At 46.1% G+C, this 26856-nt stretch overlaps 1 pseudogene across 1 annotated transcript; it reads left to right on the forward strand.

Moving 5' to 3' along the window:
* The first annotated feature begins 9454 nt into the window (after positions 1–9454).
* On the forward strand, positions 9455–10376 carry LOC310823988 (phosphatidylinositol 3,4,5-trisphosphate 3-phosphatase and dual-specificity protein phosphatase PTEN-like; annotated as a pseudogene). The gene has a single exon. The product of its transcript is annotated as a phosphatidylinositol 3,4,5-trisphosphate 3-phosphatase and dual-specificity protein phosphatase PTEN-like (transcript).
* The last annotated feature ends 16480 nt before the right edge of the window (positions 10377–26856 follow it).

Consider the following 26856-nt stretch of genomic DNA (forward strand, 5'->3'; position numbering starts at 1 on the left):
ACGCTCGGGGGGTCCCCCTCCTGGGCTGGGGTGAGTTCGCTGGGCAGCCCGGACCACAGAGTCGATGGCCCAGGTGACAACGCCAACCACTCGGGAGGGGGGAAGGATGGTGCCGGGGGTTGACGGAGCCACCTCCTCCAGGGCCAGGCTGGAGAGTGCGTCGGCCTTGGTGTTAGTGTAGCCCGGCTTGTAGGTGATGGTGAACTCGAAGCGCGTGAAAAAGAGGGCTCAGCATGCCTGGCGGGAGTTGAGCCTCTTGGCCGACCAGATGTAGGTCAAGTTTTTATGGTCGGACCAAACCACAAAAGGCTGCTGGGCCCCCTCGAGCCAGTGTCTCCACTCCACCAAGGCCGCATACACTGCCAGCAGCTCCCGGTTGCCCACATCATAATTCCTCTCTGCCGGTGTCAGCTGCTGGGAGAAGTACGCACAGGGGTGGAGTTTCTGGTCCTCCGTGGACATCTGGGACAGGACAGCCCCGAGGCCGGTGTCAGATGCATGCACCTCCACAAAGAACTGACGGGTAGGGTCAGGGTGGATGAGCACCGGGGCCGCCTCTGCCTCCAAGGTCCAGGAGTACAGGCGGAGCGTGGAAGTGAGGGCGGTCAGTGGGGCGGCCACCTGGCTGAAACCCCGGATGAACTGCCTGTAGAATCATGCGAAGCCCAGAAAGCGTCTCAGCTGTTGGCGGTTCAGGGGTTGGGGCCACTCCACCACCGCCCGGATCTTCTTTTCATCCGCCCGTAGGTGACCCTTCTCCACGACATGGCCCAAGTACTCCACGGAGGCGGCGTGAAACTGGCACTTCTCGGCCTTCACGAAGAGTCTGTTCTCCAAGAGTCGTTGGAGGACCATACGGACGTGCTGCTGGTGCTCCTCCTCCGTCCTGGAGAACACCAGGATGTCGTCCAGGTAGACCACCACAAAGATGTTCAACATGTCACTCAGCACGTCATTCACAAAGGCCTGGAAGACTGCCGGGGCATTAGTGAGCCCGAAAGGCATCACCAAATACTCAAAGTGCCCCAGGTGTGTGTTAAAGGCCGTCCAGAATGTACAGCACTGATCCCCAAACATTCTGCACACCCCGCCTTGAGCAGCCATCAGAAAATTGAGAGCCTGTCTGTTCTGCCATGTCATTCTACTTGTCTCTCGGACCTGCGGGTGACAAGGCATCATCTGTCTGTGTAGTTGATGAACCTTGATTAATAGATATGCCAATACATATTTTTATTTATCGTGGGCCAGAGGAGAATCGATTCAAATCCTGCCAGTTCCTGGCCTCTTGCGTTGTACTCGTCGGGTACCCCTCTAGGTACACCTATGGCATCTATATAGACTGCGGGATCTGGCTGATATGCCCTTTTTCTTCTGCTTCTTTGCTTAGTCTAATCCTGATCTGGTCTGATTTCTTGCTGATCTGCCCATAGATTGGTGTCGTTCCCCATCAAAATAGTTACCGACTGGACAAATTTAACCCGAGCACATATCCCTGACCAGTCAGCTGGTAATGTTGCCCTTAGCTCTCCTCCTCCACATATCCAATAGTAATCTGCCACTGCCTTATTCTGGCTGAGATATAGATCGATTTGTGGTATATCCCCCGGAGCCCCTACTGCTTTCACGAGTGGTCCAGAGCAGTTCCTCTGCCTATCTTGCTTCGGCGTCCCTTTTGCCTGGTAATATGGTGTTGGCAGGGGTTGTTCCTTATTCCATGGTACGATACGCCATGTGACATGACAGTTCCCTTTAAATTTTCCCAGGTTTTTGGTGCCATTTGTTGTGTTGAATGGTCTGTTGAAGCATTCAAACTCTTGTTTCCACTCTATTGAATAGTAACCCGGAATCTCCCTCTTTTTCTCGTCTATCCTCACATCTATCTTCCTGCATTGGTCTCAAACAGTCTGATTTTGAATCGATGATATCTGGGGTCTCTAAAAGTCTTACTGTGGAATTGAAGATATCTGGCGTTGCTAAAGATACCCAAACATTCGGCTGGGCAATAGGGTCGCTCTGATTCTTCCAGGTGACAGTTCCTTTGCTTAAACTGTGCACAGGCCTGGTATGTGTGTGGGTCAGGTACAACTCGTAGCCCTAACATGACGCAATCTTCTTCTACCACCGACTGGGCTGTATACTCCACCCATTTGTACCAGTCATTTTGCCTAGCCTGCTCCCATAATGGATTTTCCTTGCCTTCTCTGTCGTCATCTATTTCTGTGTTAACCTGTGTGTTGGTAGTTGTTCTGATTTTTGTTGTGTCAGGTTCAGCACTTCTACCCTTTCTGGTGGTTTTCCTGCTCCTAGTAAAGGCACTTTCCCGGGGGACAAACACTCCCCTATTATTCTTTCTTACAGGGATGTTTTCTGGTCGTGGTGTTTCCTGACTAGGGATAATCTGTGACTGGTTCCCAACGTAGGGCACTAAAGTCGATAGTAGGGAAGTATCCTTCCTGCTCTGGGTCTGATTGCCTGTCATTTGCGTTTGCTCCGCTTCCTGAGTCAATTCTAACGGCAGGGCCTGTTCCACTTGGGACAGCAAATAGATTAGTACTACTACTATGCATAGCACTAGTCCCTTCTCCGGGATCCCTTGGCTGCTTCTCCCCTTCAGCTGGAGGCTGGGTCTCTGACCCTGATACTGCTTCTGTACCTGCTTCTTCATGTTCCTGTTCCTCCTGAATGGTCTCACTCGTTTCTCCATCCTCATCCTCATCTAGTCTTAGGGCACTTCTCGGGACTCTGGTACAGTGGTTCAGATGATACCAGGTTAGACTCCCTCTGACCTGTGTTGCAGTGAGGGTGGCTCGAACTACCTCGTACGGTCCCTCTCTCCTTGGCTCGTTCCACTTCCTCCGGAAGACCCTGATGTACACCTGGTGTTATTGGATTGGGCAAGGGTGGCTCCGGCTGCCTGTTTTTCTCCTGTGAATGTATAACTGTAACAGGATCCGTTGTACACAGAGGCGGAAGCAGAGTTGTGATAAGGGAATGTGCCGTTTATTATGAAAAGTGTTATATTCTCCGTCCTTTTGGCTTTCCAGCCTTTCAAACCACTCGGCGACTTTCCAGTCCCCGTTCTCTGTCCTGAAAGCAGAGGCACACACATCTTAAACCCTTTCGTTAGCGAGGCTTCATTCGCAACAGGTGCGCAATCAGCCTCGCCCCCGAACCCTGGCCACGGTCCTGTAGCTCCCTCTACAGGCCGAACGCTGCATGTCCCCCCACAATAACTTTGTGTATCTCAGTTAATTGTTTCATGTATTGCTTTAGTTCCATCTGGAGTTGTTCCAGTGGGGGTCCTTTGTAAGGTCCTCTTCGTGTTGGCACTGGCATGGGTCGACCCGCAAGCATTTCATGCGGTGTTAAGTGCGTGTTTTTGTTAGCCTGCATGCGGTAGCTCATTAATGCAAGTGGCAGTTAAGCTTTGTGTTGACACATATCTTGTTCAGCTTTGTTTTGAGGGTTCCATTTATTCTTTCTACCATCCCTTGTGATTGCGGATGGTAGACACAGCCCAGTCTTTGTTTTTTTCTTAACTGTTGTATGACAGTTTTCTGAATAAATGCTGCACCGTTATCTGAGCTAATCTCATTAGGTATTCCAAATCTGGGTATTACTTCTCTTGCTCGGAATTTAACCACTGTTCCTGCCCCTAAGTCTGCTGATGGTATTGTTTCTACCCATCTGCTGAATCTATCGATGACAAGAAGCATGTATCTTTTCCCATTTACCTTTTTATCATGTCTACATAGTCCATTACGAAATGTTTGAATGGCCCATCTGGAACCGGTATGTGCCCTTAAGGGTGTTGTGATTCCCTTTCTTACGTTGTTTTGCGCGCATACTGTGCTTTCTGCTAATGCGTTGTCTACCATTGCCTGTAAATAGGGTGACCAATACCCTTGAAGTTTTATTTTTCTCACAACTTCCCCCCTTGCACAATGGTCAAAACCATGCGCATCAGTGATCAAAATCCCCAACATTAATTCTTTGATCTGTTCAAAATGTTGTTTGGGTGATCCATCACTTTTCAAAAACCCTCTCTGATTCCATACTGCTCCAAACAGATGACAGACTCCATGCGCATGCGCTGAGTCAGTAAAAACATTCACTGATTAGCTTTTTCCCAATTTGCAGGCTTCCGTCAGCGCTTTTAGTTCTGCCAGTTGGGCAGAACATGGTTGTTGACAACTGTCTATCTTTTCTTCTTGGAATGAATGTCCTATTTGTCTAATTATGCCATACCCTGCATGATTCCCTAGGTGATCTCTATAGCATGAACCATCTACAAAATATGTCTCTTCTGCATCCAGTAAGGGTGTTGATTCTAGGTCTGGTCTTAACCTGGTGAATGTTAGCAAGTGTGCTACACAATCATGTTCTTCCCCTTCGTCTGCCAATGGTATTAGTTCAGCCGGATTGACTGTGCTACATCTCTTAACCCATTTGTGCAGAATGCCGCGTGACGCCTACCGCCGGTTGCTGCGTGGCGCAGCATTTTTGATTTGTCGTAATTTTCATGAGTGCAGCATATAATGCACTGTCATTGGTTCAAATACACATGAGGTGGGTCTTGTTGATTTTTTAAAACCACGTGAGCACCCAAATGTCGTGTGGTTCGCCGAAAATCACGTAAATCAATCAGACATACACGTGCATTTATTGTAGACTTTTTAAACACACGTGTATGTCTGATTGATTTGGGTGCTCACGTGGTTTTAAAAAATCAACAAGATTTTCAAATCAAAAATGCTGCGCCACGCAGCAACTGGCACAAATGGGTTAATAGTGATGTCTGGGTATGTTAATAACGACAAATATGACAGGCTCCTAGCCTGCGTCAGAACAAACTTTCCCTGCTCTAACAGTTCCACTGTCTTGTGATGTGTGTATATTGTCATTGGGTAGCCCATTGTGACTGACGAGGCTTTCTCATAGACATTGAAAGCATGGCGGGTACCCTTGAGCCACACTGTCTAATTTGGTGCTATAGTAGGCTAGGGCTTGTTTTTTCCTACCACTGCATGTGTCCTGAGCTAGCACTGCTGAGGCATACCCATTTCTTCTATTTCCCAGATATAACAGGAATGGTTTGTCATAGTTGGGCACGGCCAGTGCCGGCGCCCGTTGCATTTCATTTTTCAACGTCTCGAATGCTATTGTTGCATCTTTTGTCCACATCTAAGGGGCTATTAAATTCTGCTGACTGGCTGTTTTCATCAGCTCCCTCACTATCGCATAGTCCTCTATCCAGTCTCCTCTGAATCCTGTCATTCCAAGAAACGTCAGAGAATAAAGTATTCACCTTCTGTCAAAAGGTGATGACGTCACATGAATTTAATCATCAAAAATAATACTTGAAAATTATAAGTCCCGCCCCTTTGGGGTGATGTGGTGGGTGTTGATGGTTGTGCAATGAGATGTAGGTGAGAGGTCAAGGTGTTCTGCTGTTTGTGAAATTAGAAATTAACCAGGGGCCCTGAGAGCTGGTCACAACGGATCAAAGACTTGTGACCACCTGCATCAGAACTGAACCCCAACAAAGGGCTAGCTAAAGTTTGTCACTGATAAGTGCTGTGTGATGTGTCGTGATGACTTCATGCCGCATACATACATCTATGTCAAAATTGCATATGAGGCTTAAAATAAAAGCTCAATACTGAGGGTTAAAATGTGCAATTAAAAAATGGTTAGGCTGCTACTCTAGTGGTAGTAATGTGTTGAATAATGAAGAATAAAAATAAGTGTTCAATAATGAAGAATAAAATGGGGAATTAAAAAATGGTTAAATTTTAAAAAATGTTTAGTTTCAAACATGACCCTGTGTGAGATCTGTAGTAGTTGTCACTATATGACAGTGTCTAAAATGTCGTCTACAAGTATGATGTGGGAATTGGACGGCGGTCGTGTAGTGCGTGTAGAGTTTGCATCAGGAGGTGCATTCCCCTATGTGGACATATACACTTTCGAAAAAGAATCTGAGAATCTTCTGAGAATCTATTCATCAGAATTCGAAAGATTGAAGGGTCACATCCTGGAATTCATCCGCTACATGCATTCTGTGCACGACATTCATTTTTACGGAATAAAAAATGCCTTAAATGTGGATTTACATACCGTATAAACCTCACAGACTCTAAACCCCATGTCTGTACAATTCAAGTTTGTAACATCTGTAAACAACCCCTTCAGACCGCTAAAAAGCCACCTTCATCATCTGTTCAGACTTCTGAAAAGGTGTCTGAGTGCGTAGATATTCATCATTGTTACATGCAACCTAAACCTCATGTAGCAGAGGAGGAGATTAATCAGAAGCTGGTATTTTATGATTTTGAATCAAGCCAGACAACAGGAACCACATATCCCTGTCTATGTGGCTACACAATCCTAAAATGGGGTGCACAGGGCCCTGATTGTGCTCTAGAGTTTTTAACGTATTACCGTAAAAAAAAAATTCAAAGGCACAGTGTTCTTAGCACATTATAGCAAAGGTTATGACAGTTATCTAATTTTAGATGCTTATGTAAAACAGGGGATAACACCGTTCGTCATAGCCCAAGGGAGTAAAATCATACTCATTATAGATAGACAATTCCGGCTCAAATTCATTGACACATATTCCTTCATCCCCATCCATTTAAGACAGTTTCCAAAAGGACAGTTTCTAAACGGAAGCAAAAAAGGGATATTTCCCTCAGAAAATGACCGATTATTCAAACAATAATCTAAAGTTAAATAACTACAAAGGTCGGTACCCTGCTGCTGAAATGTACGGGTGTGATGAGATGTCTGTAGAGCAGAGAAACAGTTTCTTTAAGTGGTATAACACAGTAAAAGATCAGGAATTTGACTTTTTTAACCGAGTTAAAGGCTTATTGTCAGAATGATGTGGAGATTTTAGCCGAAGGTGCCACCAATTTCCGCAATGAATTTATAAAGACAACTCGATGCGACCCTTTTGAGAGCGTGACAATTGCGTCAGCTGCTTTAGCTGTTTTTCAAACCAACTTCTTAATCAAAAACACAATTGCATTACCCGATGCTAACAACTACAGACGACAATTCAAGGCATATTCCCATGCTTCGATACAGTGGCTTCAGTATCTAGCGTCTTCACGCGGCATTGACATTGAACATGCATTAACACCGCAAGGTGAACGTTTTTTTGGTCCTCTTCATGTCGATGGATTTGCCGTGATAAAGGGTGTGAAAACCGCATTCGAATTCTATGGCTGTTATTTTCATGGTTGGCCGACTTGTTATAACCCTCATGACATATTACCGCTTACAGGATCAGAGTTTGGGGTGATGTACTCTGACACCATGAAAAGGCTAACTCGGTTAGAAACAGAGTTTAAGCTGAAAACAGAGGTTATATGGGAACATACATGGAATTCGATGAAACAACAGCAACCTTCTGTTAAATTGTTCCAATTGTTCCAACATCTACACATTCCTTAAGCAGAAGCAGGAGGCCTCTGGGTATCCTGATGAGGTTACAGACGAGGTTAGTAAACAGGCTTACATAAACGATTATATAGAGAACCAAGGTATCCAACTTGACCCTTATAAAATTGAGTACAACGCAGCCAAGCGTCAGATCGCAAAACTTTTACTTAATTCCCTCTGGGGAAAAATGGCTCAAAGATCTAATCAACTTACAACCAGCATAGTGAAAGAACGCAGAGAGTTTTTTCAGTACCTCTTTAGCAGTAAGTATGATATAAGCCAGTTCCATTTCATAAATAATGATGTTGCAATCATTCAATGGCGTCATAATTCCAGGTGTGTCTTACCACCCGGTGAATCAAATATTTTTTTAGCTGCGTTTACGACAGCATATGCGAGAGGTGAATTATACAAACAGTTACATTTATTGCAAGAGCGAGTCCTATACTATGACACCGACTCAATCGTTTACCTCTCTACCCCTGAGGATCTTTATACCCCTCCGACAGGCAATTATTTAGGTGATTTGACATCGGAATTAGCGGCTGATGATTATATTTGTGCGTGGACAGCAGCGGGGCCAAAATCCTACGGCTTTCTCATCCAGCAAGGAAAGGTGTGTTTGAAAGTCAAAGGTTTTTATCCAGAATTATGAAAATTGTAAAAAACTTAACTTTAATAATTTGACTGATCTGGTAGAAGACTATATTATAGATCCTAACACGCGACGCGAGATCCCTGCCCGTTACAATAGAATTAAACGTGATATCAAAGCTTTTTCGCTCACTAATAAACAACAAGTGATCAACTTTTCAGTTGTTTTTGATAAGAGACGCCTTCTCCCCTCAGGTAGAACACTGCCGTGTGGTTACTGAGTTGTTATTACCTGTTATTACCTAGGTTCACAATAGACTGTGTTCACAATATTACCGGGTGTTTTCTATAGTTCTGTAGGAACATTATTTGAAAAAATGTATTCTACAATGTATTCTACGATGTATCTGTAGTTAATAAACTTAGATGAAGAAAGGAAGCCGCAGAGGTCCGGATGAGTCAGTTTAATCGTCTTTAATTAATCATAACTTCATCGTTACAATCCACGGCCAGATGTGGGGGTTCCTATACAGTCAATGATGTCCCCTCTTCCTAGTCTAGCCGTTCAGTCTTATATACAGAACAGCATGCTTTATCTTCCAGATTTGGGCATTGAGCATGGAATCCCTAGGCGCGTTACTCTAAACATTTTCAACCTATACTATGGTGATGTTCATAGCCTTAACCAAATAAGGCTATACCCGAACAGGGGCCCGGAGCAGGGGTTTTAGGGGTGCCCAGAGAATCTGAAAGGGGGGTGTCAGCTGGTAGTGTCTAAGCCGGAAGAAGATCCAACAGTTTGGGTAAAAGTTAATGGTCATTCATTAGAAATGATGGTTGATTTTGGAGCATCATTTACCTGTATCTAGCCACAAGACACTATACACTCCAATAAAGTTGAGACGCAAGGTCAACTTATCACGAGACACAAGCTTGAGGAGCACATGCCATCAAAGCTGTAGAGTCCTACTTGCATATTAGACTATACTTTTGAGCTATTGACCAATACAACTATTTTCGATTGCTACATTCCTAGCGCTAATAGATTATACACCTATCATGGCCTCCATCACCCAGTCGTCTGACCCTGAGATCCCAGACAACCACAAAGAGAGCTGGATAATTCTGTATCTATTCGTCTGGAGGATTTTGTGTCAAATCGCAGGATCTGTGAAGCCGAGCCTGTGGTGGAACGGAGTAAGGCCCTCCTTTATGACCCAGCAGCAGGAGCAGCCATTCTAGCTAGCTACTTTACTAGCTAGCTGTCAACGACAGCTCTCCGGCTAACTAGCATTAGCTAGTGGTGACACCAACGGGATTGCGAGGGAGAAACATATTGGCAGCGTTTCGTACAAAGGCAACAATACTCTCTCTTAAACTCAATACCTTAAGGACTCCTGTCACAGATATGGCTGCAATAATAAAGGAAATTGTCAGCCAAAACAAAAGGAGATACCAGGAAGATGGGTTTGACTTGGACTTGACCTATATTTATCCGAATATAATTGCTATGGGCTTTCCTGCAGAAAGACTTGAGGGTGTCTACAGAAACAATATAGACGATGTAGTATGGTTTCTGGACTCAAAACACAAAAATCATTACAAGATATATAATCTTTGCGCCAAGCGACATTACGACACCGCGAAGTTTAACTGCAGAGTTGCACAGTACCCCTTTGAAGACCACAACCCGCCTCAGCTGCAGCTAATCAAGCCATTCTGTGAAGACCTGGACCAGTGGCTAAGCGAGGATGACCATCATGTGGCAGCCATCCACTGCAAGGCAGGGAAGGGCCGCACCGGCGTCATGATCTGCGCCTATCTCCTCCACCGAGGGAAGTTCCTGGAGGCACAGGAAGCACTTGACTTCTACGGGGAAGTGCGGACAAGAGACAAGAAGGGAGTCACAATCCCAAGCCAGCGACGCTATGTGTACTACTACAGCTACCTTCTGAAGAACCAGCTAGAGTACAAGCCCATCGCTCTGCTCTTTCACAAAATGGTGTTTGAGACACTCCCCATGTTTAGTGGAGGCACCTGCAGGGACAGTACCATTAAAAACAGGAGTGACCCGATTCCTCAGGGCTTCAAGAAAGGGAATTGGCATTGGGATCCGCAGTTTGTGGTTTATCAACTAAAAGTCAAAGATCCATACGTCCAACCCAGTGCACACAAGGCGAGAGGACAAGCGTATGTACTTTGAGTTCCCCCAGCCACTGCCTGTCTGTGAAGACATCAAAGTGGAGTTCTTCCACAAGCAGAACAAGATGATGAAAAAGGACACAAGGCCTCTCAGAAGACTTGATTGCAATATTGCCAGGAACGTGTAGTTTATTTAGGACAATCCATAGCACACTGGACACTGTTGTGACGACGAAGCTCCAACTTGGAAAAGACGACGATTTCTAGCAGCACTGAAATAGTTGACGATAGTTAGCTACAATAGCTCTGACAAATCATTTGAGGAGTAACAAGTGTTGCCATTCAGAACTTTGACTTTAAGTTTAGCAATAGTGAATGTTTCAAAGTTAAATCTAACTTTTTTAAGTAGGCTATATGTTGCTCGTCTTGAGACATAGAAAGAGAATACTTTGCGAAACTTAGCTAAACATATTTTGATTCACTTTTAGCTGAATCCGCTCAGGAGCACGACTGAGATGGGGTAAGGAAACAGCCCATCACCAACCTACCAGGATGGCAGAACCAAGACTTGAGAATTCCCATCACCTGAAAACTTCAGATACCACATCAGGTGGGAACGGAACAATTTTTGAGCATCCCCCAGCCAACGGGAGCTTCATCTTTTGGTGACACACGAAGTGGAGTTAGAGGAGAAAATGACTCCCAAAGACTTGATCATGATGCAAGAGGATGCAAGTGCACTGGATAAGAACTTGTGGCTTGCCAGAGGAGCGAGTCAGGATGCTACAGGCCTCTGGAGGAACCATGAGGGTTTGATAGTAGCACCTCCTAACTTGCTAGGACTATTGATACATGACGCTCATGGGCTTGCCCATGTAGCGAGGGGGGAAGTGAGAAGGAAAATGACAAAAGAATACGGATTTCGCTTAGAATACGCTTATCGACCACCATGTAGAAACGCAGCCGGGTTTAACGGTGCGCACGCGTCCCTATAGGTTACCGGTACACAAACGAGACATTGTGTGCAGGGAATTGGAAGCCATGCTGGAGCTAGGTGTGGTCGAGGAGTCCCGCAGTGACTCCTCGTGCTTGTCAACAAGCCGGATGGGGCTATACGGTTCTGTGTGAATTATAGACGGGTTAATGCGGTCTCCAAGTTCGATGCCTACCCGATGCCCCTGGTTGACGAGCTCTTGGACCGGCTTGGCACGGCCAAATATTTCACGACATTGGATTGCACGAAGGGATACTGGCAGATTCCACTCTCGGGTTGTTCGGAGCCCCAGCCACTTTTCAGCGCCTCATGGACCGCATTCTGCGGCCGCACTCTGCCTATGCTGCGGCCTACCTGGATGACATTGTCATCCACAGTGACACCTGGGCGCAGCATGTGCAGAGTGTGGCTGCTGTTCTGCGGTCCCTGAGGCAGGCGGGGCTGACGGCCAACCCGAAGAAGTGAGTGATTGGGCGGAGGGAGATCCGGTATCTGGGGTACCACTTGGGTCGAGGGGAGGTGCGGCCGCAGATTGAAAAGACTGCGGCCATCGCCGCCTCTCCGCGGCCCAAGACGAAGAAGGAGGTGAGGGCCTTCCTGGGGCTGGCTGGCTATTACCGGCAATTCGTGCCGGGATTTTCAGAGCTGGCCAGTCCCTTGACGGACCTCACCCAAAAGGGCGTCGGATAGAGGCCTGGGAGCAGTGCTGACCCAGCAGGTGGAGGGGGCTGACCGGCCGGTGCTGTACCTGAGCCGCAAACTGTCGGAGAGGGAGGGCCGGTACAGCACGGTGGAGAAGGAGTGCCTAGCCATCAAGTGGGCGGTCGGCGCCCTCCGCTACTACCTGCTGGGTCGCGCTTTAACCCTCTACTCCGACCATGCTCCCCTCCAGTGACTCCACCGCATGAAGGATGTGAACGCGAGGATCACCCGGTGGTATCTCGCGTTGCAGCCCTTCAACTTTTCGTTCGTGCACAGACCGGGGGCGCAGATGGTCGTGGCAGACTTCCTCTCCCGTGCAAGGGGGGGGGAGTAGGTTGTCGGCCGTCGTGTCCCCGGCCTGTGTCGGGCGGTGGGGGTATGTGGGGGGACATGCAGCGTTTGGCCTGTAGAGGGAGCTACAGGACCGTGGCCAGGGTACGGAAGCGAGGCTGGTTGCGCACCTGTTGCGAATGAAGCCTCGCTATCGAAAGGGTTTAAGATGTGTGTGCCTCTGCTTTTCAGGAGAAAGACGGCAACTGGAAAGTTGCCGAGTTTTTGGAGGGCTGGAAAGCCAAATACGAACAATTACCAATTACCAATCACCCTACTTTATGAATAAACGGGACCTTTCCCTCATCCCACCACTGCGTCTGTCTCTGTGTACAATGGAACTCGTTACAGTTTGGCAGAGACTTTTGGTGATATTTTGTTCATAGCAAAGCATATGTAATATTGATAATCTGACTCCAATGTAATTATCACAATGTGCAAAGAATTGTTTCAGTCTGTGCTTATTTAGTGCAAAAAAGTTAAAATAGAATGAATCAAATGAGGCTTTAATAATACTGCATACTTATACATCTATTACAAGGCAAATACTTAATAGAAAAATGTTACATTCTAATAGAGAGAGAGATTGAGAGATGACCACCGGTCATCACAAAAAAAAAACAATGCTCACAAAATGATGAGAACCTCACAACAGGACGCAGGAACAAGAGAGAGAGCTTTTCCCTGACCTCTGCTTTTTATCATCCTAAAAACCACAGTATTTAAATTAGGAGCAGTTGATAAGGAGACCACCAACCATCATCATCTTATGACATCGCAGTTGACACCTCAAGACATTCCACAGAACTCACAGCCATTTGTTTTTCCGGGGGATGATAAACTTAAGAAGATTGGGGCAGAATTGAAATTGTCCCACTTCAGTCAACCCATTGTATACAACAGAGGCAAAAGGCATCGAGAGTGTACGAGAGAAAAGTCTTTGAGAGAACTGCTCCCCATGATTGAGCTGAGTGGTCAGGGATGGCATCACCCTTCCGGTCCAGTGTGTGGTTAGAAACTTGGTGATAATGGTTACCCACTGTGCTTGTTCAGAAGATGTCCCATATTGCAGGGAGGAGGCACTGTCCTTGACAAGCAAACGTCCCAGAGTTAACAACTTTCTGCAAACAAGCTACGTCAACTCAGGCAAATCACATACACACACAATCAGTGGACGAACATAATATCGATCAAGATGTTTAGGATGGTCTGATGAAATTGGCTCCTTACAACAGCTCACAGTAAAATTCAAATACTATTAAGTCATCAGAATGGATACAAGAGAAGCAGAGGGAACAGATCTGTTACGCGAGGACGTTCGTGTGGCACAAGGATATTGCCCGAAGGTGTCTTCAATTATAACAATAATAATAATAGGGAAAAGGGGAATGGGGACGAGTGGAGAATCCGAAGAGAGTAGTCCAGGGTCGGTCCAGGGTCGGCAGGAGAACGGGTAGTCAGACGGGGCAGGCGGACGGGTAGTCAGACAGGCAGGTGGTCAGGCAGTGGGTCGAGCAGGCGAGGCGGTCCAATAACAGGCAAGGGGCTAGGTCCGTGGGAGGGTCGACGAGGGGAAACCAAGGAGGTCGGGACTGCAGGAAGAAAACACAGGAGACAAGGGGTGAGGCAACGACGAGGAGATGGAAAGAAAACACTGGAGGGCTGAAGCGTAGCAATGAGAACACTCCAGAGGTTACCGTATGGTCACAGTACGTTCTGGCACTGGACTGAAGCTCAGGCAGGGTTTAAATAGGCCGTTGATTGGGGATCGGGTCCAGGTGCGCTGTCGACTGGGAAGACGCTCCAGTGATGACCGCCGCGGCCTCAAGGTGGTGCCAGAGGGTTGGTTAGGAGGGGGAACCGTAACAAGATCCTTCTTAAAAACATATGCAATGCAAGATTTACATTCTAACAATAGTAGATTTAACTTCCCATTGGAAAGGAAAAACATGTCACTGCATGTTAAAAATGAGCTACCCCCTTCCTGAGAGAAAGAGATCACCTTGAAAACAAGCAAAAAACAGATGAGTTTGGACAGCTAGCCTGTCCTTACAATTAAATACCAAATCAGCCATATGTGACTGCAACCATTAAAATGTTTGATTATCAGCAATGTTGCAGTGGGAAATGTAGGCTGAAAGAACAACTGAAATGTTATAACACGTGGACCCAGATCAGGTTCACGTCATGCAGGAGGGTCTTATTAAAGTTGCCTTTAATAAAGCCTCCCTTGGGGACAGGATATGATTTTTGACACTGTGTTGGTTTGTGGTGCCATGATTGGTAAGATTTAAAACAATGCTTACTGGTCCAAGAAGATTGTGGACATGGTTGGTCCATGGTTGGTCCACTGGTCCAGGTTGTTGGACTAGCAGCACACAAACCAACACAGTACATACCTTCCCTTTTTCCAAACAAATGGTTTGGGTTGAAGTACACCTGGTGGTGAATTAAGATTAAAAGGTTTAATGATAAACAATCAACGATGTTGAAACAATATAAAGGAACAATTCCGTAGGCATAGCGTTGCAACGCTCAATGTATCAAAGAATCAGAATCAAAAGAAGATAATAAATGAAAAGTGCAATAATGTAGTTTTAAACAGATGTTTAACAAAGTTTTGAGATATACAACATAGAAATGTGCTGTAGAAAGTACAATTAAAAGTTAGATGAAATCAGAATTCGACAATCTAATATGTGCATCTGAGTTATGTGTTGTTTAGTTACATAAACATATATGTTTGCTAATTTGATTTGCCATGTTCATTTTGCAGATAGGGTTAGGTTAACTACAAATTCTGTTGTAGAAATTTAGTCCTGGCTTACTCCAGACAGGCCATGCAAATGTTATGTGAAGTTTAACATTAGGCCGTCACCCCACTCACCCTTTTGCTGTGGTGGAACATGGTCAAATATAGCTACAGTGACACAGGGTCACCACTGGTCTGTCTGAAGAGACAGATAACAAGCTGCAACAGAATTGAATGTCTGTGCAGGTTATACAAACATCGTAAACAACACAAAGATGAGTAAAATGTATGAACATAAAAACTCACGCATCAGACCACCATTTCACAGGTGTCAAAATCTGTAATATGCTTAACAATATAACAAACAGGAAACAGTGTATGCCCCATGTGCAGTCTAAGGCCATTTAATAAAAATCTCAGGGATACCTTGAAAAAGTCTATGTACGGCAGTGTCAATACACCTACTCCTGTCGATAGTCTTGAATTACCAAATGCACATTAATTGCCCCTCCATGTTACTCCAGAAGCCACTGGTCTGGCAGTGGGTAACATCATCTGGTAAGCATTATACTGATACGTATGGCTTTCGCACATGGGCTACTGAATATTTCCTGTGAAGAAAAAACATCCTACCTGTTAGCTTGGCACACAGTCATTCATGCAAGTGATTGATTGGGGATATCCCACAAAGTAGGAGACAATCGTGGATTGATCGGGAATGAATAATGTTCGAGTTTGATCTTACTCCTATAGAACTAAGGATGATTCAGATGCTCTCTACTTGCTAGTCTCGCCAAATGTAATTAACACAAACAAATTATAGACGGATTACTCTTTTAAGCGTTGTGGCCACCAACGAGAGCACCACACTAGACTATTTGAATGTCAGATTAGTCGGGAATCAATTATACAAATAGCTAGTTAATAAGAGATCTCTACTCACAATGCTATATGTCAAGAGTAACTCTCGAAATTATGAGATAAGATTCTAATTGCCAAAATCACAATGCCTCACACGGACACCTCAACCATATTCTACGTCGAACATTGAGTCGTGCAAACACAAACTAATTGATTATAAAGATATACAGTTGTGGTCAGAAGTTTACATACACTTGTAAATAACATGTATGTCATGGCAGTCTTGAGTTTCCAATCATTTCGACAACTCTTATTTTTCTGTGATGGATTGATTGGAGCACATACTTCTTTGTCACAAAAAACATTCATGAAGTTTGGTTCTTTTATGAATTTATTATGGGTCTTCTGAAAATGTGACAAAATCTGCTGGGTCAAAAATATACATACAGCACCTTGAATTATCCATTTTGGTGATGTAGAAAGTTGTGTCAATCAAATTTGCTTTGTGGCATGGCCTCTTAACTTCTTTTGAGTGATTATGATTGACTACAGCTGGAGCCCATTTAAATAGGGCTCGTTTGATACACTCATTACACATTACCGAGAGTCACTGCTCAGCTAACATGGAGTTTCTCATGGTTAAGTGTAGACCTTTCTATCTGCCCAGAGAGTTCACGTCCACTGTTATCACGGCAGCCTATATCCCCCCGGATGCTAATGCTAAGATTGCCATGAAAGAACTGCATACTGCCATTAGCAAACAACAGACTCTGCATCCCGAGGCAGCCTTCATTGTCGCAGGTGACTTCAACCACTCCAATTTAAAGACTGTACTGCCCAAATTCCACCAAAATGTCTCATGCCCCACCAGAGGAGACAGGACATTGGACCATGTATATACTAGCATGGCTGATGCTTACAAAGCCGTTCCCCTCCCCCACCTAGGTCAATCTGATCACCTCTCATTGTTCCTACTGCCCAAGTACTCAGCACTCATCAAATGGGTGAAACCTACAGTCAAGGACAGTCAAGGTCTGGCCAGAGGGAGCTGACTCAGCGCTCCAGCAGCGTTTTGAAAACACTGACTGGGGTGTGTTTGCCACACAGGCCACCCATGACTCCCACACGGACATTGACTCATATGCCTCCTCTGTTTTGGACTACATCAATTCCAACATCAATAGTGTCACCACACTCAAACGGATTACCATTTTCCCTAATCAGAAGCCATGGATGAACAGTGAGGTCCGACTCCTGCTGAAGGCACGCGACATTGCCTTGAGATCAGGGGATGCTCGGGCCTATAGCTCATCCAGGGCTAACCTGCAGAGGGGCATCAAAAAGGCCAAGCACAACCACAAGCTGAGGATCGAGGATCACTTCAAGAACAACTCTGACCCCCGACGCATGTGGCAAGGCATCCAGGCCATCACTGACTACAAACCCACTAACACCTCACCCCTCTCCATCGACGCCTCCCTGCCTGATGAGCTGAACCACTTCTATGGCCGCTTTGACAGGGACAACAAGGAGGTGGCCATCAAGGCTGTGCTCCCTGCAGATCACCAGCCCCTCACTCTATCTCCCACCGACGTGTGTGCGGCACTGAGCAGGACTAATGCATGCAAGGCTGCTGGTCCTGATGGCATCCCCGGACGCGTCCTCAGGGCCTGTGCTGTGCAGCTGACTGAGGTTTGGACTGACATATTCAACCTGTCCCTAGCCCAAGCAGCTGTCCCCGCGTGCTTCAAAACCACCTCCATCGTGCCGGTGCCAAAACACTCCACTGCAACGAGCTTAAATGACTTCCGCCCAGTTGCACTCACGCCCATCATCTTGAAGTGCTTTGAGAGGCTGGTCTTAGCTCAACTCAAGACCTGTCTACCACCCACACTGGACCCCTTCCAATTCGCCTACCGGCAGAACAGGAGTACAGAGGATGCCATCTCAACGGCACTTCACTCCGCCCTGTCCCACCTCGACAATAGCAACACTTATGTGAGAATGCTGTTCATTGACTTCAGTTCAGCATTCAACACCATCATCCCCTCCAAACTGATCTCCAAACTCAGTCAATTGGGCATCAACTCCTCCCTCTGCAACTGGATTCTGGACTTCCTAACCAACAGGCCGCAGTCTGTTAGGCTACACAACCACACCTCCTCAACCCTCACCCTGAACACCGGCGTTCCACAAGGCTGTGTGCTGAGCCCCCTCCTTTACTCCCTCTTCACCTACGACTGCACACCTGTACATGGCTCAAACACCATTGTTAAGTTTGCAGACGACACAACGGTGATTGGTCCCATCAGCAACAACGATTACACGGCCTACAGGGAGGAGGTCCAGCACCTAACAGTGTGGTGCACCGACAACAACCTGGCTCTCAACACCAGGAAGACCAAAGAGCTCATTGTGGACTTCAGGAAGTCAAAAGCTGGCACACACACCCCCATCCTCATCAACGGGACTGAGGTGGAGCGAGTCACCAGCTTCAAGTTTCTGGGTGTCCACATCTCTGAGGATCTCTCCTGGACCCTCAACACCTCTACCCTGATCAAGAAGGCTCACCAGCGTCTCTTCTTCCTGAGGAGACTAAAGAAGGTCTCTGTCTATCAGTATCTGTCTCCTCAGATCCTGGTGAACTTCTACCGCTGCACCATCGAGAGCATCCTCACCAACTGTGTCACAGTATGGTATGACAACTGCGCTGCATCTGACCGGAAAGCACTGCAGAGGGTGGTGAAAACTGCCCAACGCATCACCGGTTCCTCACTCCCCTCCATTGAGGCTGTCCAGGGCAAACGATGCTTGCGTAAGGCACGCAGCATCATCAAGGACATTTCTCACCCCAATCATAGACTGTTCACCCCACTCCCCTCCGGGAGGCGCTACAGGTCCAACCAGCAGGTTCAGAGGTAGCTTCTTCCCTGCGGCTGTCACCCTACTGAACTCGAACTCTGCACCTAGGTGACAACCTACCAACCCCTGCACCCCTGCACCCCCCCCCGGACATACTGTATCCACACTTGTACAAACTTCTCTTACTCCATACCACTGCTCTTCTGTACATATCTGTCTATACTGTTCATAATCTGTCTATACTGTTCATAATGCACATATCCTTATATTTTTCGTTAATACACTACACATCTGTACATACCTGTTTATACTGTTCATACGGCATTCCATATTTATTCAGCTATTTACTCTAATGTTACTGTTAATACATACAGTGGGGGAAATAATTATTTGATCCCCTGCTAATTTTGTTAGTTTACATTACCCGATTACAAAGAAATGAGCGGTCTATAATTTTTATGGTACTTTTATTTTAACAAATAGACACAGAATATCAACAAAAAAAGTCCAGAAAAACATATTATATAAAGTTATAAATTAATTTGCATTTGATCGAAGGAAATAAGTATTTGATCCCCAAGCAAAACATGACTTAGTACTTGGTGGAGAAACCCTTGTTGGCAAGCACAGAAGTCAGACGTTTCTTGTAGTTGGTCACCAGGTTTGCACACATCTCAGGAGGGATTTTGGTCCACTCCTCTTTACAGATCCTCTCCAAATCCTGAAGGTTTCAAGGCTTTTGCTTGGCAACTCGAAGCTTCAGCTCCCTCCACAAATTTTCTATAGGATTAAGGTCTGGAGACTAGCTAGGCCACTCCATGACTGTAACAATGTCCGATGGTACACAGAGGCAGACGCAGTGTAGGGGTTAGGGATTGCTCCCGTTTATTCATATAGTCTTTAGTGAACCTCTTAAAGGGGCTTTCCAGCCTCGTCCCCAGGTTCGTAGGTTTGTTCGTTCGTGTTCGTTCTTTCTTTCTCTCTCTCTCTCTCTCTCTCTCTCGCCGTTCCCAGCTCACCTCTCCTACCGAAATGGCAGAAGCACACACATCTTAAACATTCGCCGGCGAGACTTAATTCGCAGCAGGTGTGCAACAAAAGTCTCGCCGACACAACCCCGGCCACGATCCTGTAGCTCCCTCTACAGGCCGAACGCTGCATGTCCCCCCACAATGACCTTAGTGTACTTCTTCTTGAGCCACTCCTTTGTTGCCTTGGCCGTATGTTTTGGGTCATTGTCATGCTGGAAGACCCATCCACGACCCATCCTCAGTGCTCTGGCTGAGGGAAGGAGGTTCTCGTCCAAGATCTGACGGTACATGGCCCCGTCCATTGGCCCCTCAATGCAGTGAAGTCGTCCTTTTATGAGTTGTAGAAATGATCGGAAACTCAAGACTGCCATGACATGTTTTTTACAAGTGTATGTAAACTTCTGACCACAACTGTATCTAGGCATAACCGAGCTAAAATCATTCAAAGCGAGTGCTAGCAGATTATCCTAGCATACAGATTCAACCGTTGCATTTACATTTTTTACATTTATGGTATTTAGCAGACGCCTTTATCCAAAGCGACTTACAACAATACATTTGTTTAAGTAAGTGAATCATCTATCCAACAGTCATCATAAGACAAAGTAATCAATGCTCACACCAGGGGCCATTGGCAGTCATAATGCCAGTAAGCTATTGCATAGTGGAACATGGTGGCGGCGGTGCCAGGCGGGCAGCCGAGGTGGACGAGCGGAGTGATCTTGCAGGGGTTTGGGGGTTAACCATTGCTTGCAAGTAGGGAAGGGCTGTTCCCTTTGCCGCCCGGTAGGCAAGCACCAGGGTCTTGAATTTGATGCGAGCTGCTACCGGGAGCCAGTGGAGGGTGCGGAGGAGGCGCGTGACATGGGAGAATTTGGGGAGATTGAGCACTTGGGGAGGTTGCATTCTCGGACAAATGAGAGAAGCATAATCATCAATTGAGGCGATGTGTCCAGACCAGAAATAATGTAAGCAATCCATCTTACTTCAAGTCATACAATCAAAACTTAGTGTCCAAGGCAAAAGTTTTAAGAAAGAAATCAATTAAGAACATGTAAGTCGTAGGCTAAAAAGGTGTGCATATCAGCTTTAAACATTGAACCCTCTCACTTGTCAGATAAGAGAAGGGATGACTTGTAACACAGCTCTTTCCTTGAGCTGGTTTCAGAAGTAGGCTACTTATTGATTCAAGATTCTTTATTTGTCACGTGCATACGAGTATACAGTGAAATGCAAAGTGACAGTGCCACAGAGTAGTGCAACAAAACGTTTTAAATAGAAGAAAATGAAATAAAATAGAAGTAATAAAAAATATTAACAGTATAAACAGCGGTGAAGCAATGTACGCAATGGAATGGCAATATACAATGGCAATGACAGGTTGACAGTACAGTTAATTACAGTGAAAGATGAGTCTGCAATGGATAATTATGTGTGTGCATATGTGTTATGATGTCAGTGAGTGTGTGAGTGACTTGAGGGGGGCACTGGTGGGGTCATTGTTGATGATCCTGATGGCATGGGGGAAGAAACTCAGTCTTAGTCTCTCTGTTCTTGCTGCATGACAGCGAAGGCGTTTGCCTGACCGCAGCAGCTGGAACAGTCCGTTTTTCGGGTGGTGAGGGTCCTTCATTATCCTGTAGGCTCTGGTCCTACACCTCCTGGTGTACAGGACATGGAGAGGGGGAGTTGGAGCTTCCATGGTCTTTTCTGCCAGGCGTATCACCCTTTGCAGAGCTCGCCTGTCCTGGGCCGTGCTGTTACCGTACCAGACGGTGATGTTGCCAGCCAGGATGCTCTCCACAGCTCCAGAGTAGAAGGACTGAAGGATCCTCCGGGAGACTTTGAATTTCCTCAGCTGCCTGAGATGGAACAGGCGTTGCCTTGCCTTTCCCACCAGTGTACTGATGTGGGTAGTCCAGGTCAGGTCTTCTGTGATGTGAACTCCCAGGTATTTAAAACTGCTCACCCTGTCCACAGCAGTCCCACCGATATCCAGCGGTGTGTAGGTCCTTAGTTGTTGTGCTCTCCCGAAGTCCACAATCAGCTCCTTTGTCTTGGAGACATTCAGGATGAGGCTATTCTCCTGACACCAGAGTGACAGGTCCGCCACCTCGTCCCGGTAGGCTTCCTCATTGTTATCTGAGATCAGCCCCACCACAACTGTGTCGTCCGCAAACTTGATGATGGAGTTGTCGCTGGACTTAGCCACACAGTCGTGGGTGTACAGGGAGTAGAGGAGGGGGCTAAGGACTCAGCCCTGGGGGGACCCTGTGCTCAGGATGAGTATGCTGTAGGTGTGTCTACCCACCCTGACCACCTGTGGCCTGGCCGTCAGGAGGTCCAGGATCCAGGCACACAGGGGAATGTTCGGTCCTTATCCAATCATCTTTTCAGCCAGTCTGGTGGGGACTATGGTATTGAACGCTGAGCTGTAGTCTATAAACAGCATTCTCACATAGCCCCCCTTCTGACTGTCAAGGTGAGAGAGAGTGGTGTGGAGGACCTGGGAGACTGCATCGTCCGTGGATCTATTTGGTCTGTATGCGAACTGCAGTGGGTCGGAGGGAGGGAGGAGCAGATGTATTCCTTAATCAGCCTCTCAAAGCACTTCATGACCACTGAGGTTAGAGCCACGGGTCTGTAGTCATTCAAGCAGGCTGGGGAGGTGATCTTGGGCACAGGGACGATGGAGGATCTTTTAAAACAGGTGGGAACTACTGAATTAGCCAATGATAGGTTGAATATGGTAGTGAACACAGGAGCTAGCTGGTTAGCACAGGTCTTAAGTACTCTCCCAGGTATGCCATCCGGGCCAGCAGCTTTCCTAGTATTCACCTTCAGCAGAGCCCTCCTCACGTCGTGTTCCGTCACGGAGAGTGCTTGCTCTGCCCCAGCGTGTGAACTCCCATCAGCCGCGCTAGCCAGCACTCTGACGTTGTTGTTGTTAGCCGACGCGCTAGCGGTGGTGTTGCCAGCCTCAAACCGTGCATAAAAAGAGTTCAGGTCTTCGGCGAGGGAGGCATCTGCACTTCCGGTTGAGGGGGGGGTGTTCCGGTAGTCCGTAATAGACCGTAGTCCTCGCCATAGGCCCCTGGTGTCGTTGTTCTCCATCTGCGCCTGCATTCTGTCTGCATATCTCCTCTTGATGGCTTTCACCGCCCTCCACAGTTTGTAGGACTCCGCTTTATACTCCTCCATGCTGCCGGATGCCAGGCCGGAGTTGTAAGCAGCGGTGCGGGCTCTCAGAGCGGCGCGGATGGAACTGTCGACCCAGGGTTTCTGGTTGGGGTAGATCTTTACCGTTCTTGTTGGTACAATGTTGTCGGCTAATGTTGAGATGAAGTCCAAGACAGTCTCTGTAAACTCGCCGACATCGCTGGAACTTGATTGAAACATATCCCAGTCGACGTCACTCAGTGCGTCTTGTAACACGGCCTCTGATTGGTCAGACCACCGCTTTCCCTCCCTCTTCACGACCGCTACCTGTTGGATCCTCTGTTTGCAAACAGGCATCAACAAAATGGCGGAGTGGTCTGATTTCCCAAAGGGAGGGCAGGAAACAGCTTTGTACCCATTCTTAAACTGAGTATAACAGTGGTCCAAAGTTCTATCTCCCCTGGTGGCACACGTGATGTGTTGGTGGAAGCTTTTTTAAGGTTAGCCCTGTTGAAATCACCTGTTGATACGGAACCAATGGGACAGGGATGTAACAATAAAACTGAACATCGTCCAAAATAGGCTATTAAACACGTTTCACTTGGAGCAACTCAACTATAAAATCCATTGCTGTATTTACACAACACTGGCACCGTGACACGCTACCATGAGAGATATGAATGGAGCATGAGAGTCATGACGCATTTTCCCACTATCCTCATGGTGCACACATGGGACAGCATGAAACCTGCGCAAGAAGCCCACGACCTCAATTCACCTCCCGTAACAGGGTCAGTGGCCAGGCATATAACAAACAACAATACATTCTACTATTCCAGGAACAGATACAATCTGACTGACATTGAGGGAGATCAACATTTGTTCAAGAGACAATGTACCAATCATTATATAATCGACTACAGGGATTTAATGAAAAAACTTCTAAATATATGTACAGTGCATTCGGAAAGTATTCAGACCCCTTCACTTTTTCCACATTTTGTTATGTTACAGCCTTATTCTAAAATGGATTAAATTCATTTTTTTCCCTCATCAATCTTCACACAATACCCCATAATGACAAAGCCAAAACAGGTTTCGAAATGTTTGCTAATTTATTAAAAATTAAAAACTGAAATATCACATTTACATAAGTATTCAGACCCTTGACTCAGTACTTTGTTGAAGCACCTTTGGCAGCGATGACAGCCTCAAGTCTTCTTTGGTATGACGCTACAAGCTTGGCACACCTGTATTTGGGGAGTTTCTCCCATTCTTCTCTGCAGATCCTCTCAAGCTCTGTTAGGTTGGATGGGGAGTGTCGGTGTACAGCTATTTTCAGGTCTTTCCAGAGATGATCGATCGGGTTAAAGTCCGGGATCTGGCTGGGCCACTCAAGGACATTCAGAGACTTGTCCCAAAGCCACTCCTGCGTTGTCTTGGCTGTGTGCTGAGGGTCGTTGTCCTGTTGGAAGGTGAACCTACGCCCCAGTCTGAGGTTATGAGCAGGTTTTCATCAAGGATCTCTATCTGTACTTTGCTCCGTTCATCTTTCCCTCAATCGTGACTAGTCTCCCAGGACTAGTCTCCCATTGTGCCTCGACACAATCCTGTCTCGGAGGTCTATGGACAATTCCTTCGACCTCATGGCCTGGTTTTTGCTCTGACATGCACTGTCAACTGTGGGACCTTATATAGACAGGTGTGTGCCGTTCGAAATCATGTCCAATCAATTGAATTTACCACAGGTGGACTCCAATCAAGTCGTAGAAACATCTCAAGGATGATCAATGGAAACAGGATGCACCTGAGCTCATAGCAAAGGGTCTGAATACTTATGGAAATGTGATATTTCAGTTTTTTATTTGTAATAAATTAGCAAACATTTCTAAAAACCTGTTTTCGCTTTGTAGGGTATTGTATGGGGTATTGTGTGTAGATTGATGAGGAAAAAAATTAATTGAATCCATTTTAGAATAAGGCTTTAACATAACTTTTTCCACATTTTGTTAAGGGGTCTGAATACTTTCTGAATGCACTGTACAGTGCCTATAGAAAGTCATCATACCCCTTTGAAATAGTTACTATATTTGTCATACAGCCTGAAATCAAAACCCACTAAAAAAACCTTTTTCCAGCTTTATGTACAAATTTAGCCATACAACATCAAACTAATGAAAAAAAAGGCGACAGTTCTGAAAATTTATAAAAAATGAAAAACAAGAATAACAGGGTTGGAAAAGTCATCAGTCCCCTGATTTAATACTTTGTAGAGTCACCTTTTGCTGCAATTACAGCCATCAATCTGTTTAGATATGTCTCTACTAGCTTTGCACACCTAGATTGGAGAATATTTGCCCATTCTTCCTTGCAGAATTGTTCGAGTTCAGTCAAATTCCGTGGTGAGCGGTGATGGACTGCTCTCTTCAAGTCCATCCACAGATTTTCTATCGGATTTAAGTCAGGGCTCTGACTTGGCCACTCAAGGACATTCACCTTTCTATCCTTAAGCCACTGCGTTGTTCTTTTGGCGGTATGTTTAGGATCGTTGTCGTGTTGGAAGGTGAATGACCTGCCCATCTGCAGCTGTCTAGCAGAGGGACGCAGGTTGTCCTCAAGAATTTGGGTGTACTTGGCAGCATCCATTTTCCCTTCAATCCTGACCAATTGCCTAGTCCCCGCTGAAGAGAAACATCCCCAAAACATAATGTTGCCACCACCATGCTTCACAGTAGGTATGGTGTGTTTTGGGTGGTGTGCTGTGTTTGGTTTTCGCCAAACATAGAGCTTGGAGTTCAGTCCAAAAAGTTCAATCTTAGTCTCGTCTGACCATAAAACCTTTTTCCACATGGCAACAGAATCTTCCAGGTGTGTTTTTGCATAGCACAAACGAGACTGACTGTGGCACCTTTTCAGAAAAGGCTTCTTTCTTGTTACCCTGCCATACAGGCCAGCTTTGTGTAAAGCTTGTGAGATTGTTGTCACATGCACAGACAGACCAGTCCCAGCCATAAAGACTTGTAAGTCCTTCAAAGTTGCCTTTGGCCTCTTGGTAGCTTCTTTGATCAATGTCCTCCTGGCTCGGTCATCCAGTTTGGACGGACGGCCTGATCTAGGCAAGGTGTTGGTGGTGCCATACGCCTTCCACTTCTTAATGATGCTCTGAACGGTACTCAGAGGGATAGCTAAAGCCTTCTAAATCTTTTTGTAGCCTTCACCTAACTTGTGCCATGGTGAATTCTTTGCAGAACCATGCACTTCTAGTAGTGGAATCCTCAAGAAACAGCTGGTTTTATTCTGAAGTAATCAAAACCACTACAATTGATGTCAGGTGGGGGGCAATTAGCCAGGTGTTTGATCTGGAAGTTGATTGGTTGCACCTGAGCAAGTTTATAATGGTATACTCTAAGGGGCTGATCACTTAACCATACAGCTCAAAAAAGTTAGATTTGATTTATTTTAATTTCCAGGGTGTAATGTGACAAAAGGTAAAGATTTCACATGGTATGATGACTTTCTATAGGCACTGTATATACAGAAGGGAGACTATTGGGGCACTCACAGTAAACAATACGGTCATAACAGGCTGGTCGATTACAGTCAAACAGAGCTGTTTGGGGGGGCGCCACTAATGCGCTTACCACGTAATCACAAGGTTCCTGGTTCAATTCCGACCCTCAACCTATCTTGCATGTCATCCCTCCTCTCTCTCCTATCCTTCCTGTCAATCTCTACTGTCTCTATCCCAATAAAGCAGAAATGCCCTAAAAAATATGTATAAAAAAAAATAAAAAACAGAGCTGTTTGCTCCCTTGAGTTGAACTCTGAATTGTGTGACGCGAAACATGGGGGCAGACATGCACAGTAGTGTTGAAAGTTTCACATTTACAAGAGTGCGCTTTTGAAGTACAGACAGAATTAATTCCACTTTCAGTGTTGGAAGCGTCACTCTGTTGTGCCTCACTGTATTGTAGCAA

Source organism: Argentina silus (genome assembly GCF_951799395.1).
Source record: "Argentina silus genome assembly, chromosome: Y".
Taxonomy (NCBI): Eukaryota; Metazoa; Chordata; class Actinopteri; order Argentiniformes; family Argentinidae; genus Argentina; species Argentina silus.